The sequence below is a fragment of the Mobula birostris genome, chromosome 3 (assembly GCF_030028105.1).
Source record: "Mobula birostris isolate sMobBir1 chromosome 3, sMobBir1.hap1, whole genome shotgun sequence".
NCBI classification, from domain to species: domain Eukaryota; kingdom Metazoa; phylum Chordata; class Chondrichthyes; order Myliobatiformes; family Myliobatidae; genus Mobula; species Mobula birostris.
In genome coordinates, this window is record NC_092372.1 from 189,580,839 (window position 1) to 189,599,292 (window position 18,454).

Here is an 18,454-nt window from a genome sequence, read left to right on the forward strand (position 1 = left end):
AAGGAAATGAGATGCTTTGATATAGAAAATGCATCTGTTATTAAATATGTACATCATTTCCAGATGAAAGCACATTTGGAAAGGATCAAATATAAAGAAATGTTTAAGAAATCCAAGTACAATATGGAGCCTTGGCCATGTGCTTTCAGCACCATGAGCACTGTGTGAGGTGGAATACAGGCAATCACATTGGAACCGCCTGCTGAAACAGGATGTATCGTTCCACCCCACTGGCAAGTATTGTACACAGATCAGAATCCAAATGGTTTCAGAAGAGGTAGATCTCAACTCATACCCAACAAAATAGTTTATAGTAACAATCTAAATAAACATCTGAGCAGCTTACATAGAATATAGAACATAGAACAGTACAGCACAGAAACAGTGCAGGACATTGTGCTAAAGCAACTAAATTAGTAATCAATTGGCTAACTAATCTCTTCTGCCTACACAACATCTATATCCTCATATTTTCCTCACATTCACGTGCCTATCTTAAAAGTCGCTAATGTACCTGCCTCTACCACCATCCCAGGAAATGTATTCCAGGCTTTCACAACATTCTGTGTAAAAAAACATGCCTCTCACATCTCCTTTGAAATTACCCCCACTCATCTTAAATGCATGCCCTCTAGACATTTCAACCCTAGGAGAAAGATACTGTCTGACTACTCTATCTATACTTCTCATGATCTTATAAACCTCTTTCAGATCTCCCATCAGCCTCTGCTACTCCAAAGAAAAGAACCTAAGGTAGTCCAGCCTCCCATTATCGCATATGCCCTCTAATCCAGGCAACATCCTGGTAAATCTCTTCTGCACCCTCTCCAAAGCCTCAACATTCTTCCTCTTATGGGATGACCAGAACTGTACGCAATACTCCAAATGCAGCCTAACTAGAGTTTTATAAAGCTGCTGCATATCTTCCTGCCTTATGAACTCAAAGCCACAACTAACAATGGTAAGCATGCCATATGCCTTCCTACCTGTTCAACCACTTTCAGGGAGCTGTGAACTTGCACCCAAAATCCCCCTGCTCATTATCACCTCAAGGGACTTGCATTTAATAATGTACTCTCCCTTTACATTTGACATACTGAGGTGCAACATGACTCATTTAGCCATGTTAAACTCCATCTGCCTTTTTAATCTGCTCATATCTACAACTGATAATATGAAGACTGCAATGGACCTATGCAATTACAAAAGACACATATTTCAGATTTTACTAATAATGCAAGCCCGTCTTGAATGATTTCACAGTACTGAACAAAAAATAAATCAGAGGTCTAGAAAAATAAACCTGACTTATAATCACTCTGGGTTTAATATCCTTTTACAGTCTCAAGTGATGGAAGATGGAAATACTCACTCATTTTCTTAATGCTTTCAAATTTATCTTATTATAAACTACATTTCCTCTACATTTATGTTCATCACACTCTATCATTCATTTTCATACATTCTTTCTACACTCGTGTGTCTCTCATTCCCTATTCCCCTTCTCTCCCAAGTGCTGTCGCTGCAGGGATTCCAAACGCAATATATTTTAAATGCAAAGCTTTGATGGAACCCTAATTACAAGGAAGCTAAAGGTTACTAGAAAGACTATGATTATTGATTGTTGTCGGGAAGAACGTGGTATTTATACACTGGCCTGTTAAAATCCACCACAGGAAATCAGTATCACTTGAATGTGATGTAAAATCTGCATTATTTTATTCCACTTGAGAGAACAAGTAGAGACTATGAAAGAATTATTTCTTGTTTCTTTTGAAATCCAGAACCAAGCTTTCATTTCTTGATTCTTAAGTATAGTTTATACACATGAACTAACGTTGTTTGTTTTAACCCAAGTAAAGCTGTTCAGTGTTGAAAAGGTTTCAATGAGCTAAGAATATACAGTGGTATGCACAAGTTTGGGCACCCCTGGTCAAAATTTCTGTTACTGTGAATAGCTGAGTAGAAGATGACCTGATTTCCAAAAGGCATAAAGTTAAAGATGACACATTTCTTTAATATTTTAAGCAAGATTACTTCTTTATTTTCATCTTTTACAGTTTCAAAATAACAAAAAAGGAAAAGGGCCTGAAGCAAATGTTTGTGCACCCTGCATGGTCAATACTTAGTAACACCCCCTTTGGCAAATATCAGAGCTTGTAAACACTTTCTGTAGCCAGCTGAGAGTCTTTCAATTCTTGTTTGGGGGATTTTTGCCCATTCTTCCTTGCAAAAGGCTTCTAGTTCTGTGAGATTCTTGGGCGTCTTTCATGCACTGCACTTTTGAGGTCGATTCACAGATTTTCGATGATGTTTAGGTCAGGGGACTGTGAGGGCCATGGCAAAACCTTCAGCTTGTGCCTCGAGGTAGTTCATTGTGGATTCTGAGGTGGTTAGGATCATTATCCTGTTGTAGAAGCCATCCTCTTTTCATCATCAGCTTTATTACAGATGGTGTGATATTTGCTTCCAGAATTTGCTGGTATTTAATTGAATTCATTCTTCCCTCTACCAGTGAAATGTTCCCCGTGCCACTAGCTGCAATACCAGCCCGAAGCATGATCGATCCACCCCTGTGCTTAGCAGTTGGAGAGGTGTTCTTTTCATGAAATTCTGCACCCTTTTTTCTCCAAACATACCTTGCTCATTGCAGCTAAAAAGTTCTATTTTAACTTCATCAGTCCACATGACTTGTTACCAAAATGCATCAGGCTTGTTTAGATGTTCCTTTGTAAATTTCTGATGCGGAAGTTTGTGGTGAGGACACAGGAAAGTTTTTCTTTTGATGACTCTTCCATGAAGGTCATATTTGTGCAGGTGTCGCTGCACGATAGAACAGTGCACCACCACTCCAGAGTCCGCTAAATCTTCCTGAAGGTCTTTTGCAGTCAAACGGGGGTTTTGATTTGCCTTTCTAGAAATCCTACAAGCAGTTGTCTCAGAAAGTTTTCTTGGTCTTCCAGACCTCAACTTGACCTCCACCATTCCTGTTAACTGCCATTTCTTAATTACATTATGAACTGAGGAAACAGCTACTTGAAAACGCTTTGCTATCTTCTTATAGCCTTCCTGCTTTGTGGGCATCATTTATTTTAATGTTCAGTGTGCTAGGCAGCTCCTTAGAGGAGCCTATGGCTGCTGATTGTTGGGACAAGGTTTGAGGAGTCAGGGTATTTATAAAGCTTTGAAATTTGCATCACCTGGCCTTTCCTAACAATGACTGTGGAGAAGCCATGGCCCTAACAAGCTAATTAAGGTCTGAGACCTTGGTAAAAGTTAACCGACAGCTCAAATCTCTTGGGGTGCCCAAACTTTTGCATGGTGCTCCTTTCCTTTTTTTCACTTTAGAATTGCGCAAAACAAAAATAATACACTAATCATGCTTAAAATGTTGAAAAGAATGTTTCATCTTTAAATTTATGACTTTTGGAGATCAGTTCATCTTCTACTCATTTAACTATTCACAGTAACAGAAATTTTGACCGGGGTGCCAAAACTTTTGCATGCCACTGTAGGTCTTTGGTTAAGATTTACAATTCAGAAATACTCATTGTATTCTTTAGTTAACTCTGCTGGCAAGACATTTATTTTGATAACATAGGAGATGACATTAAGCTAATTGTGACTCAATTGCTTAAGAATAGTTCAGTATCTTAAAGAATTTGATGTCTGGAAATTTTAGAAGACTTCAAAATAAAGAGGCTTGTTGGAAGAAGTGATATCCTGCAGAGAAGGAGAGCAAGCAAAGCTGGAATTCTGATGGCAATCAAATTTTTAATAACATTTAATCATGTCCAACACTCAATACAGTGTATGCAATAGCATTTTCACATTTGTTTGATATGTGTCATGATTTCAGAGTTATTAGAAAACTTCTGAAATATAATCACTATTTATGTGTACAATTAATGCTCAGTAGGATACCACAAACAAGATAAGATCCTATGGTAGTACAGGAAAGACACCAGCATGGATAAAAGATTGTCTGACCAGCAGGAGGCAAAGAGTAGGAATAGATGTGACCTTTCTTAGTTGGCTGCCAGTGACTAGTGCTGTTCCCCAGGGTTAGGTGTTGGGATTGTTTATTCTTACATGATATGTCAATAAAATGGATGACGAAGTTGATGGCTTTATGGCCAAGTTTGCGGATGATATAAAGGTAGGTCGAGAGTCCACAGAAGGGCTTAGACAGATGAGGAATAGGCAAAGTGGCAGATGGAATACAGAAATGCATGCTCGTGCACTTTGATAGAAGAAATAAAGGTGTAGTCTCTCTCTCTCCATCCATCCCATAGGATGATGATGATGGTTCCTTCCAGTCAGAAAGGTACCCCACTCCTCAGAAAGGAACAGCATGTGCATGAGTGGATTTTAGGTGAGTAGGGGGTTGCACAGAACCAGACCTGCCCTCTCGACATCCCCTCCCGGATCCAGTGGGACGGCGGGGTCCAAGATGGCTGGAGGAAGTTCTATTGCAATGAATGGCCAGACCAAGTTTCGATGCAAGGGATGCCCTTTCCACGCTTCATGGCACGTGTTTGCTAGATGGCTGTTGACCCTACAAGAGGGTTCAGTTGCCCTTTGACAGGTCTTGTTTTTCCTCCTGCAGGGTGTCTAGCCACCCTCCTCACCAGGCAACCCTGGTAGGGGAGCCGGTTTAGTCGCTAACCACCCGACCATGCGACAGGTAGTACTGGGTTACATGGCACCAGTAGCACTCAGACGAGTGAACTGACCAGAGGTGTAGACTATTTCCTAAATAGGAAGCAAATTCAGAAACCAAAGGTGAAAAGGGAATTTGGAACCCTCATGCAAGATTTCCTAAAGGTTAACTTGCAAGCTGAGTTAGTGGTGGGGAAGACAAATGCAATGTTAGCATTCATTTTGAGATAAAAAGAACTTGATGGCTCTGGGACTGTACTCACAAGAGTTTAGAAGAATAAGGGGGTTCTAATTGAAATTATCGAATTTTGAAAGGCCGAGATAGACTGGATGTGGAGAGGATATTTCCTACAATGGGGGAGTCTACAACCAAATGGCAGAGCCTCAGAATACAAGGACATCCCTTTAGAACAGATATTTCTTTAGCCAGAAGATGGTGAATCTGTGGAAATCATTGTCACAAACAGCTGTGGAGGACATCAAATGAGCCCGAACTACACCTGCCTTTTTGTTGGCTACATGTAACGGTCCATGTTCCAAACCTTCACTGGTAATGCAGCCCAACTCTTTGTGCTATATTGATAACTACATTAATTCTCCTTCATGTATTCCTGCTGAGCTCATCAATTTCATCAACTTTTCCTCCAACTTCCATCCTGCCCTTAAATTCACTTGGTCCATTTCTAACACCTCTCTCCCTTTCCTCAATCTCTCTCTCATCTCTGGAGACAAATTGTCTACCAATGTCTATTATAAATCCACCACTATCTTGACAATACCTCTTCCCACCCTGTCTCCTCTAAAAATGTCTTTCCCTTTGCTTAGTCCCTTCACCCCTGCTGCATCTGTTTCCAGATGAGGCTTTCCTTTTCAGTAATCAAAGATGTCATCCTCCTTCAAAGGATGGGGTCTCTTCCTCCACCATTGATTCTGCTCCCACCTACATCTCCTCCATTTCCCAGACATCCACACTTACCCCATCTTCCTGCTACCTCAAAAGCAATAGTTTGTCTTGTCCTCCCCTGCCACCCATCACATCCAACACATCATTCTCCTCAATGTCCAACATCTTCAACTGGACCCTACCACCAAATGTAACTACTTCCCCCCCCTCCCTTCTTGATTCCCCTGTCCACTCATCCCTCCTCACTATTCTCCCTCCTGTGAGCAGCAGAATTGCAACACCTGCCCTTTCCCCTCCTCCCTCACTTCTATTCAGGACCCCAAACAGTCCTTCCAGGTGAGGCAACATTTCATCTGTGAACCTGTTGGGGTTGTCTATTCTATCCAGTGCTCGCGAAGTAGCCTCCTCTACATTGGAGAGACCTGTCATAGTTTTGGGGAACCGCTTTGTTGAGCACCTCCATCTGCAAAGAGCAGGACTTTCCAGTGGTCAGCTATTTCTATTCCCATTCCCATCTCCATTTCTGTTCCAACATGTCGGTCCAAGACCTCCGCTTCCGCTACAATGCTCTCCGATACCCCATGAAGGCTCAAAGAACTCATTACACCAATAGGTTAAAGTTATTACTGTACAACCATCAAGCTCTTGAACCAGTGAGGAATAACTTTACTTACCACTACTCTGAACTGATTCTATGACCTACAACTCAGCTGCAGGGGCACTCTCAGGTTGAAGGAACACCACCTCAAATTTCATCTAGGTACTCTCCAACCTGATGATACGAACATCAATTTGTCCGACTTCCGGTACTATATTCTCCCTCCCCCTTCCCTCTTTTTCATTTCCCCACTCTGACTCATACTTCTCTTCATCTACCTATCACCTCTCCCCAATTCCCCTCCTCCTTCCCTTTCTCTCATGGTCCATTCTCCTCTCCTATCAGATTCCTTCTTCTCCATCTCTATTTTCCCCCCTATCACCTCCCAGCTTATTTTGTTCCCCTTTTCCCACACACCTGGTTTCACCTATTAGCTTCTGGCTTGTCCTCCTTCCCCCCACCCTCTTTTTCCTTTGCGTTTCTGATGAAGGGTCTAGGTCAAACCATCGACTGTGTATTCATTTTCTTAAATGATGCCTGACCTGCGTTGTGAATATTGCTCTGGATTTCCAGCATCTGCAGAATCTCTTGTGTTTAGGTCAAGGACCAATTGCCATTGTCAATATTGGAACACAAGTCTAGAGAAAAGACAGACTTTGATGCAGAGACAGCAATGAGAGTTTATTCATAATTCCACAAGAACATCAGTGGCTCACCCAAGCAACACCATGAGAAATAACATTCTCAAAACTAGGACCCTGAGATTAGTGCTAATGGAGCATCTGCTTATATAATACAAGTAACACAGCATCTCTGAGCCCATCAAAATAAACTTAACAAGCTTGAACAGAAGGCACCAGGAGCCCACATTACAAGGAGCAAGTTGCTCAAGAAAAACACAAGGAACTCTAAATGATTAACAACTGTCATTAAACTACAATCAACCAATTCAAATGCTTTAAAATCTTTGGCACTCAACACTCTCTGATGCCCCACACAGGCTCGAAGAACTCATTACACTAATAGGTTAAGATATAGTTATTACTGTACAACCATCAAGCTCCTAAACCAGTGTGAATAACTTCATTCACCACTACTCTGAATTAATTCTATAACCTACAAACTCGGAATCAAGGGCTCTTTACAACTTATGCCCTCACTATTACTTTGTTATTTGCACATTGTCTTTTGTCCATTGTTTGTCAGTCTTTGTGTATAGTTTTTCATGTCTACTGTATTTCTTATTCCCTGTAATTGTTTGCAAGAAAGTGAATCTCAAGGCAGTATATGGTAACGTATACATAGTTTGACAATAAACTTACTTTGAATTTTGAACATTTTATGGTCGTAGCATTTTATTATACCAAAAGTTGTACAGATATTTAGAAATAATAAATGATTTTTAATAATTCTCTGCCATGGTATGTTTAAGTTGCAATGTATATATGATAAACACAAGACATTCTGTAGATGCTGGAAATCCAGAATCTCACACATAAAATGCTGGAGGAACTCAGCAGGTCAGGCAGTATCTACAGAAGTGAATAAAGTCGATACTCTGGCTGAGTACCATCATCAAGACTGGAAAGGAAGGGAGAAGAAGTCAGAATAATGTGGGTGGGGGAGAAAGAGAAGGGGCACAAGCTAGAATGTGATGTGTGATGGCAGGTAGGTGGGGGAGGAGGAAGTAAGAAATTGGGAGGTGATAGGTGGAAAAGATAAAGGGTGAGAGAAGAAGAAATCTGGTGGAGAGGGGAGTGAACCATTGGTAAAAGGGAAAGAGGAGGGACACTATGGGAGGTGACAGGCTAGGTGAAGCCTTTTGGCTTTGATAGCAAAGTCTGTATGAATAATTATATGTGTATATAACAAAATGGATGAACAGATTATAATAGTGATTTATTAATAGCAATGGTTCTAAGTTATTAAAAATAAAAACGAGACTAGCAAATGTCCACTGTACATTTTTGGTATATAATCTGAAATAAAGCATGCATATAATTCTTAATGGTTTTACTAGAAAACATGAATGTAGTAAGTGTGGTTGTAATTGAAAGATAGATAGGGGTATCTTGTCTAGAATGTGAACACTACAGCAAACAATACAAAAACTACATTTGTTTTAAAGAATCTCATATACCACATTATTAGCCAGCTTTCTGTTTTATCATTTCTACAAGTTCCTCTGGAACCAATGTGATATTAAAATTACACTGTGGGAATATTAGTAGGGCTGAACTCCAAATATCAGGGATCCTCATAATTTTGATCATCTGGATTACTGATGGGTGAGGTTCAAGAGAGTGTAGGAAATAGATCCCCAGAGAGTTTAAAGGCAACATAGGTAACAGAAACAGGTGAGACATGATTTCTGAAAACTCTGAGAGTAGGTCAAAGTTTTAATAGGCAAATTCCCATTTGCTTCTGTTCCTGATCACAGAATGACTTAGAATAAAAATTGACTTCATTCGATTTTTTCAAGAAATTGCAAATGGGCTCAGCAAATTTTATACCTTAATATTTGCCTAATCTTTATATCCATTTGTTTTAGAGATATTTAGAAAGCCTTTAGCTTTATTTGCCACACATATAATTGCTTTTGTATCAACATCCAACACAGTCTGAGGATGGGTGTCACCACACCTCCAGCAGCACCATAGCACACGCACAACTCACTAACCGTACACGCTTGCAATCCAGAGTACCCAGAGGAAATCACAGGGAGAACTTACAAAGTCCTTACAGACATCAGCAATCGCTGGCACTGACTGCTACGCGACCATACTGCCCAGACAGTTTTGATTGACTATCCTACATCTAATGCAGTGAAAATGTGATCATAATCAAGATTTCTTCAGAAATTAAGAGTCTACAGTTGCATTTTCCCACTGGGAAGCATGGGTAGAATATCATTCCGTTCACCACGCACAATAGTAAATACAAAATGTTCATCAAAGCACTGATTTCCATCCTGCTGGACATAGTCATCAGAACATATTTTCACCACCACACTAGATCTAATGAACTTATTTTTCTCATTTAACAGCTGGTGCAGTGCCAAGGATCTAATAAAAGGCAATGTGAATCACCATAAATCAAAAGTCTCCATGCAAGAATTCTTGCTAGATGTTCACCAGAATGATTTGTATTATTCTGAACTGTTTCTAACCTTGTCATCAACTGCTCTTATTAGCTGCACTTGGAGAGGTAGAGATAATGAATTTTTCCCAGCAGTACTTTGGCACAATTCACATTCAAAGTACGACTCCCACTGTACAGGAGGAAAGGTTGTGGCCCAGATCCCATAAAAAACTATTCATTTGTGAAAACATACTAACTTGTGAAAAAAATGCTAAAAGCAAGAAGTTACTGCTGGCAGAGGATGATGTGCTAACTCTTCTGTGTGCACTTGAGTGGAGTCTACTAAACACAAGAAGACCTTATATTTAGTGGCACTACTCACACTGGTGAGTATCTGTAGTTCTTAACAGAAGTCCCCAAGTCCATTATTCAAGCAAAGTAAATCCAGGAGCATAGGTGCCTTGCCACCTGCCCCAGCACTGAACTAGTAGTCTCCTCATGGATGGTGCCAAGTAGTGACATTGGAATTGGTTTGGTTGAACATAATGAAAAGCAGGGGAAGGAAATATCTGTAGGTCTGCTAGCCATTTACTTCTTGACCAGACAAAGCATAAATAGGTACATTTCAATTTAAGGGAACTGTAATAATCACATGTCATTTTCCACATACTAATTAGACTAATCAAACTGCCAAGTGTACCAAGAATGTAGAATTTTTGCAATATTTGGGGATTGTTTCTTGGAGCAGTTTGTTACAGAACCTACCTGGGAACAGGATACTTTAGACTTAGTCACGAGTAACAAGGTAGGATTAATAAAAGGCGTGATGAAGAATCACAACAAGATGGAATTCTGGATACGGTTTGAGAGCAGACACTTGGGGTCCACAACCAATGTTGTCAAATTAAATGAGGGCAATTGCAATGGTATGAAGTTGCCTGGACTGGTCTTGGTACATGGGCTACGGGAGAGGTCAGTGGATGAGCAATGGCAGATATCGGAACATTAACTTCATTAACTAAACTTACCTCAATTAGAACCGGGGAAAACATTAAATATCAATGCTTAGCAATGGCTAATGAAGGCTGTAAAAGGAAATATCAAATAAAGGCTAGAGAAAAGTAACAAGGACTGGTGGGGACCAGGGGAGTGGGAATATTATAAAGACCCCAGTAGGAAGAGACCAAAAGGTTAATCAGAAGGGAGAAAACTGATCAAGGAAGAAATCCAGCAAGTAATATCACAACAAACACCAGGGTTTATTATGGATATACAAGGAGTAAGAGAGTAGCTAATGGTAAATATGGGGACCCTAGAAAGTGAGACTGGGGAAATAATGACTGGAAACAGGGAAATGGCAGATAAGTTAAATCAATACTTTGCTACAATCTTCACAGTGGAGCACACCATGACATCCTAATGATCTTGGATGGGCTGGTTTTAAATGCAATGGAAGACCTTACAACAATTGCCACCATGAGAAACAAGGTATAAGAAAATGGGACAAAAGGCAGAAAAGTCACCAGGTCCTAAATGCTCACGATGGTCTTAAAGGAAGCACTGCAGAGATATAGGAAACCACTGGTTGAGGTTTTTCAATATTCACCAAGTTCCAGGAAGATACCTGTAGACTGAAAAATGAAAAGCACAACTATAGGGAGGAAGACAAAAAGTGGATTACTAAAGGTCTGCCAGCTCAATGTGTGTTGCTGTTGAGATTGTGGAATCAATATTAAGGAAGAAGTAATTAGTCATTTGGAAACACTCAATGCAATCAAACTAAATCAATGTAGTTTTATGATAGGTAAAACCACAAATATGTTTGACAAATTTGTTGGAGTTCCTTGAGGTTGTAACAAGTAGCATGGAGTATTTGGGTTTTCAGAAGGCATTTGACAAGAAGCCATGCAACAGGCATCTTGCATGAGATAAAAGCACATGATGTTAGGCTAAGTGTGTTAGCATGGATTGAAGATTATTAATACAGGAAAAGGAGATGAGTCCTGGACCAGATTAATCACAATCATATGGACTGGCGGGCAGGTTTTAGAGGCTGAATGGCCTACTCTTACTCTTGTTTTCTTAGCTCTTGAGAAACTACATGGTCAAAACAACTATGCTCAAGGCAGCAGAATTTCACTGTTAATATTCATTTACCCTTGGGAATGTTAGAGTTTGTGATCAGTTAATTACCTTCGGAAAGGAGCTGGAAAGAAATAGGTGGAAAAAGATTTTGCGCAAGTCCTGTTCTTATTATACAGTAATTGCACAGCTATTGTATAATAAGGATATGGTGTGTGGGGCTTGCATATTTTCAAGTGACATGTGGTCCTCCAAGTACTCCAGTTTCCACTGACACCCCAAAGATATGGAGTTTGGTAGGTTAATTGGCCACACTAATTTTCCTTAGTGAGTAGATGAGTGGTAGAATCTGAGGCTGTGGAGGTGGTATCTGTCTGATGAGTGTGTGGGAAGAATAAAATGGGATTAATATAGATGGATACTTGATAATTGGGCAGAATTAATAGGCTGAAAGACCCATTTCTGTGCTTCATTATTCTAGTCATTATAACAATTTTACTATTATTAAAAACGAGATGTAATGTTAAGACTTAATAACGCACTGGTGAGGCCTTATCTGGAATATTTTGAGCAGTTTTGGCCCCCTTATCTTAGATGTGCTGACATTGGAGAGGGTTCAAAGAAGGTTCACAAAAATGATTCCAGGATTGAATGGCTTGTCATTTGAGGAGTGTTTGATAGCCCTGGGCCTCCACTCACTGGAATTCGGAAGGATGAGGAGTGACCTCACTGAAATATATTGAATGTTGAAAGGCTTCAATAGAGTGGATGTGAAGAGGATGTCTCCTATGGTGGGGGGAGTCAAAGACCAGAGGACACAGCCTCAGGAGAGAGGGGGATCGTTTTATAGCAGAGATGAGGAGGAATTTCTTGAGCCAGAGGGTGGTGAATCTATGGAATTCATTTCCACAGGTGGCTGTGGAGGCCAAGTCATTGAGTATATTTAAGGCAGAACATGATAGATTCTTGATTAGTCAGGCAGAAGGCATGAGATTGGGACTGAGGGGAAAAATGGATAAGCCATGATGAAATTGTGGAGCAGACTCAATGGGCCAAATGGACAAATTCTGCTCCTATATCTTATGGTGTTATTGCATTCACAAAAAGTATGCTCATAAAAGAGTGAGACCTATATCATAAAACTTGTCTACTGGATCACCACACAGGACTTATGTAGCTGTAATCTTACTGAACATTGTATTAATTACATTTTTGATCTTTCTCATTTGGCATCACTTTCCAAATATTTTGACTTTTCTTTTCTTTTTACACTGCTATGTTAGGGGTGGGACACCAAATTCAAACTTGCATTCAATTTTTATTCTTCTTCCTTCCACATTATCACAAGTTCAAACCCATGATCAGTAATAGCTGGAGCCCATGATCTGAAAACAGTCCAGAAGTGATACTTTTCTTTGATTAAATTTTCCTTCCTGTCATTCTCCTCAATCAGTAGAGTACTTCACGATGAAACCCATAAAATTGAGAAGCTCGTCCCATGTCGGAGTGCAATCTGATTAATCCGCCCTCGAATACAATCCAAGGAGATGTATGCCACTGTGCTGTTCTGGACAGCAAATGAAGCATGCAAGCTGACACTTGTCCACTGACTACCTAAAGGCATCTGACCTCCAATCTGTTGTGCGACAACAGATGGCGGGCTGCGATCGTTCTGCAGCTGCTGCAAAGAAACTTTGACGATATCACACGAGTGAATCAGCTTGATGTTGAAAGCAATGCTGGCCACCCCACTGCCAAGGAACACAACATGCTTGTGTGCAAACTGCCCCGATGTCACCAGTACAACCTGCCTCTGCTCGGTTGCGGGCAAAACCTCCCGGAAACTGAGAAGCCTGTTCCTCACTGCCCCAGTGGGTAAGCCGGACCCTGACACAGCTAGTGTGAGGACTGAGGATATTGCCGACGGAATCCAAATGAGGCTAAAAATGCTGATCCCAGATGAGTCCCCAAAGTAGCGCACACTACACTGAGCAGGGGTGTGGATCTGGAAACTGATTGTGTCTCCGGCATTGACCACAGTAGCTCCAGAGGCAGATATTGAGGTGTCACGATAATTGACACCAGATTTATAAACCTGTGTCAACTCCTCAGCGGTTCCATTCCTGTTAATGTAGGAGAGCAACGTGAAGCCTTCGCGGACACAGGTATGGCCCATGGCATAGAGTGCCTGGTGATAGACGAACTTCACCACCCCCTCCTCGGTGAATCTCACAGCCCTGCCATCATGGAACATGGTGACCATGTAGGGGTCAGATGTGGAGAGGAGCTTGAAGACGGGCCGGTAGTTAGTCTGGTAGTGGATTGAGCTCGACATGTGAGCACTCATTGCCACTGCACCCGTGTCATGGGACAGCCAGAAGAGGCTGAATGGGTTATGGAGGTGGTAGAAGTTGAAATTGTTGCTCCGGTTACAGAACTGATTGGGACTTTTCACAAAGACATGGAGCATGTGGCCAGGCTCAACCTCAGCCGAGCTACTCACACTGGCACTCTGGTAGTACTTTCCGTCAGGCTGCTCAATTCGAACACCACTGAGTACATGACCCTTGTCCTCCTCCTCTTCGATGCCCTCCTCCTCCACATTCATCCTCAATGAAAACTGGAGGAAATTCCTGCAGTTGTGCCTAATGGCGATGTTGTAATCGGCCCAGATCAGTCCATGCTGCCTGAAGACCAGCCTGCCATCTTCATTGCTTAGCAGATCAGACTGGGCATTCCCCTTCAAGGGCAGGTTCAACCCCAGATGAATGGGGGTCTGTCCAAGCTTTATCAACAGGACTTCGGTGCAGGTCGACCAGGATTCTGAGAGACGGCTTTCAGGCAGCTGGGTGCAAATGGTGTCACTGTGCTGGGAGCAGCGATGAAGCACTGTGCCATCATCGCACAGCGAACAGGCCTGGCATTCCTGCATTTCCTTGCTGAAGTAGTAGCCATGCCCACAAAGCCCCAGAGTAACGTCATGTTCAGCAAAGCCCAGACATCGGAACCCACCTGTTAGGGAAGCAGGAGAGAGAAAGGATGAATTGAGGGATCCCTGGTCGAGCTTGCCAATCTTCATTTTACTAACAACCAGTCTTATAAAAGAGCCTACCTGGAGTGTTAAGGCACTTTAATCGATCACCACAAAGACCTGTTGACTCCATGCACTCGTCTTTATCCTGGATTTAAGGGGGAAAAAAAATAGAAAAGTCATTCAATAAGTGCAAACTTATTCCCAAAGCAAACTCATGCTAGTGCTAAATGTCTGCAAAAGTGTCTGTCGCCAGCGGCACTCTTCTCCACACATTCCCCAGTGGACATCGCCAGCAGCAAATACACTCAAATACTTTTAGCCCCAGTGATATCTACATTTTATAGAGATGAGACAGGAAATGGCTTGCAGTATCCTAAACACGTAATGAAAAAGAACCAACGGTGGTGCCCACACATTAGATGAATGCATATACTACCCCAGCAGGTTTATTCGTTTAGTGATACAGCACGGTAACAGGACCATCGGGCCCAGTGAGGCCATACCACCCAATAACATCTATGTGACCAACTAACCTACTAACCTGTGTGTCTTTGAAATGTGGGAGGATGTAGTCATGGGGAGTACTTACAAACTGACAGCGGCAGATTTGAACCCAGCTCGCTGGCACTGTAAATATTGTTGCACTAATCACTGTGCAACCATCTCATCCCATTTAATTCAAGCAATGCTGGGTAAATGAGACAAAGAGAAGCTGTTCTGGTACTTTCATACTCTAGATTACTTATAAATGTGTTCTGGGAACAGAAACTACAGCACAGAAACAGGCCTTTTGGCCCTTCTTAGCTGTGCTGAACCATTTTCTGCCTGGTCCCACTGACCTGCACAAGGACCAGATCCCTCCATACACCTCCCATCCATGTATCTGTCCAATTTATTCTTAAATGTTAAAAAAGAACCCGCATTTACCACCTCGTTTGGCAGCTCATTCCATACTCCCACCACTCTCTGTGTGAAGCAGCCCCCCCCTAATATTCCCTTTAAACTTTTCCCCCCTCACCCTAAACCCATGTCCTCTGGTTTTTTTCTCCCCTTGCCTCAGTGGAAAAAGCCTGCTTGCATTCACTCTATCTATACCCATCATAATTTTATATACCTCTATCAAATCTCCCCTCATTCTTCTATGCTCCAGGGAATAAAGTCCCAACTTGTTCAACCTTTCTCTGTAACCGAGTTTCTCAAGTCCCGGCGACATCCTTGTAAACCTTCTCTACACTCTTTCAACCTTATTTTTATCCTTCCTGTAATTTGGTGACCAAAACTGAACACAATACTCCAGATTCGGCCTCACCAATGCCTTATACAACCTCAACATAACATTCCAGCTCTTATACTCAATACTTTGATTAATAAAGGCCAATGTACCAAAAGCTCTCTTTATGACCCTATCTACCTGTGACGCCACTTTTAGGGAATTTTGTATCTGTATTCCCAGATCCCTCTGTTCCACTGCACTCCTCAGTGCCTTACCATTAACCCTGTATGTTCTACGTTGGTTTGTCCTTCCAACGTGCAATACCTCACACTTGTCAGTATTAAACTCCATCTGCCATTTTCTAGCCCATTTTTCCCAGCCGGTCCAAGTCCCTCTGCAGGCTCTGAAAACCTTCCTCACTGTCTACTACACCTCCAATCTTTGTATCATCAGCAAACTTGCTGACCCAATTTACCATATTATCATCTAGATCATTGATATAGATGACAAATAACAATGAACCCAGCACTGATCCCTGTGGCACACCACTAGTCACAGGCCTCCACTCAGAGAAGCAATTCTCTACCACCACTCTCTGGCTTCTTCCATCGAGCCAATGTCTAATCCAATTTACCACCTCTCCATGTATACCTAGCGACTGAATTTTCCTAACTAACCTCCCATGCGGGACCTTGTCAAAGGCCTTACTGAAGTCCATGTAGACAATATCTACTGCCTTCCCTTCATCCACTTTCCTGGTAACCTCCTTGAAAAACTCCAATAGATTGGTCAAACATGACCTACCACGCACAAAGCCATGTTGACTCTCCCTAATAAGTCCCAGTCTATCCAAATGCTTGTAGATTCTGTCTCTTAGTACTCCCTCCAATAACTTACCTATTACCGACGTTAAACTTACTGGCCTATAATTTCCCGGATTACTTTTCGATCCTTTTTTAAACAACAGAACAACATGAGCCACTCTCCAATCCTCCGGCACCTCACCTGTAGACAGTGACATTTTAAATATTTCTGCCAGGGCCACTGCAATTTCAACACTAGTCTCCTTCAAGGTCAGAGGAAACACCGTCAGGTCCCGGGGATTTATCCACTTTAATTTTCCTCAAGACAGCAAGGACCTCCTCCTTTTCGATCTGTACAGTTTCCATGATCTCACTACTTGTTTCCCTTAATTCCATAGACTTCATGCCAGTTTCCTTAGTAAACATAGACGCAAAAAACCTATTTAAGATCTCCCCCATTTCCTTTGGTTCCGCACATAGCCGACCACTCTGATCTTCAAGAGGACCAATTTTATCCCTTACAATCCTTTGCTCTTAATATACTTGTAAAAGCTCTTTGGATTATCCTTCACTTTGACTGCCAAGGCAACCTCATGTCTTCTTTTAGCCCTCCTGATTTCTTTCTTAAGTATTTTCTTGCACTTCTTATACGCAAGCACCTTATTTACTCCCTGCTTCCTATACACGTCATACAACTCCCTCTTCTTTTTCAGAGTTGCAATATCCCTTGAGAACCAAGGTTCCTTATTCCTATTCACCTTGCCTTTAATCCTGACAAGAACATACAAATTCTGCACTCTCAAAATTTCTGCTTTGAAGGCTTCCCACCTACCAATCACATCTATGCCAGAGAACAACCTGTCCCAATCCACGCTTTTTAGATCCTTTCTCATTTCTTCAAATTTGGCCTTCTTCCAGTTAAGAACCTCAACCCTAGGACCAGATCTATCCTTGTCCATGATCAAGTTGAAACTAATGGTGTTATGATCACTGGAACCAAAGTGCTCCCCTACACAGACTTCTGTCACTTGTCCTAACTCGTTTCCTAATAGTACAATAACCCACTATAACCCAACTCTAAAATTCAAGTTTGTGCCTTCAAAAAAAAAAAAAAAACTGAACTTCTGAGGCAAAATACAAGATACTGCACGTACTTTATAACCCGAGTAATGCAACCTATACAGGATGGATTTCTGGCTGACAGCATCACATAGGCATACTGCACAGATACAGGTCTTGACCGACTATACCAAAGTATTCTAATAGTCTCAGCGCCTATTCTTTTCCCAATTCTGTACAGACAGCAAAGATGGTGACCAGTAAGACCAAGGCATTGACGGAGGATTTCAGGAAGGGGACATCGAAAGAGCACACACCAGTCCTCATTGACGGATCAGCACTGGAAAGGGTGAGCAGTTTCAAGTCCTGGGTATCAACATCTCTGAAGATCTATGCTGGGCCAAACAGGCTAATGCCATTTTGAAGGAGGTTATACTTCATTAGGAATTTGAGGCGATTTGGTATGTCACCAAACACTTTAACAGATTTCTAAGGATGTGGTATGGAGAGTAAGCTAACTGGTTGAACAACTATCTGGCATGGAGGGGCCACCATATAGGACTGATAAATGCTGCAGAAGCTAGCTAGCTCCATAAATACTAGCCTCCCCAGCATGGAGGACATCTTCAAAAGGCAATGCCTCAAAAAAGGCCGGATCCATTATTAAGTACCCCATAACTACATCTCTTCTTATTATTACCATCACAGAGTTACAGGAACCTGAAGACACACACTCAACATTTTAGGAACAGCTTCTTCTAAGATTTTTTTTAGGATTTTAACATTTTAGGATGCTTATGTGAGAATGCTGTTCTTGGACTTCAGTTCAGCATTCACCATCATAACTCCCTCCAGCCTCGACAAGAAGCTCAGAGACCTTGGGCTTCACCCTGCCTTGTGCAGCTGGACCCTGGACTTCCTGTCAGACCGCCGGCAAGTGATAAGAGTGGGCTCCCTCACCTCTGCCCCTGAACACAGCAGCCCCTCAGGGCTGTGGCCTAAGCCCCCTCCCTTACTC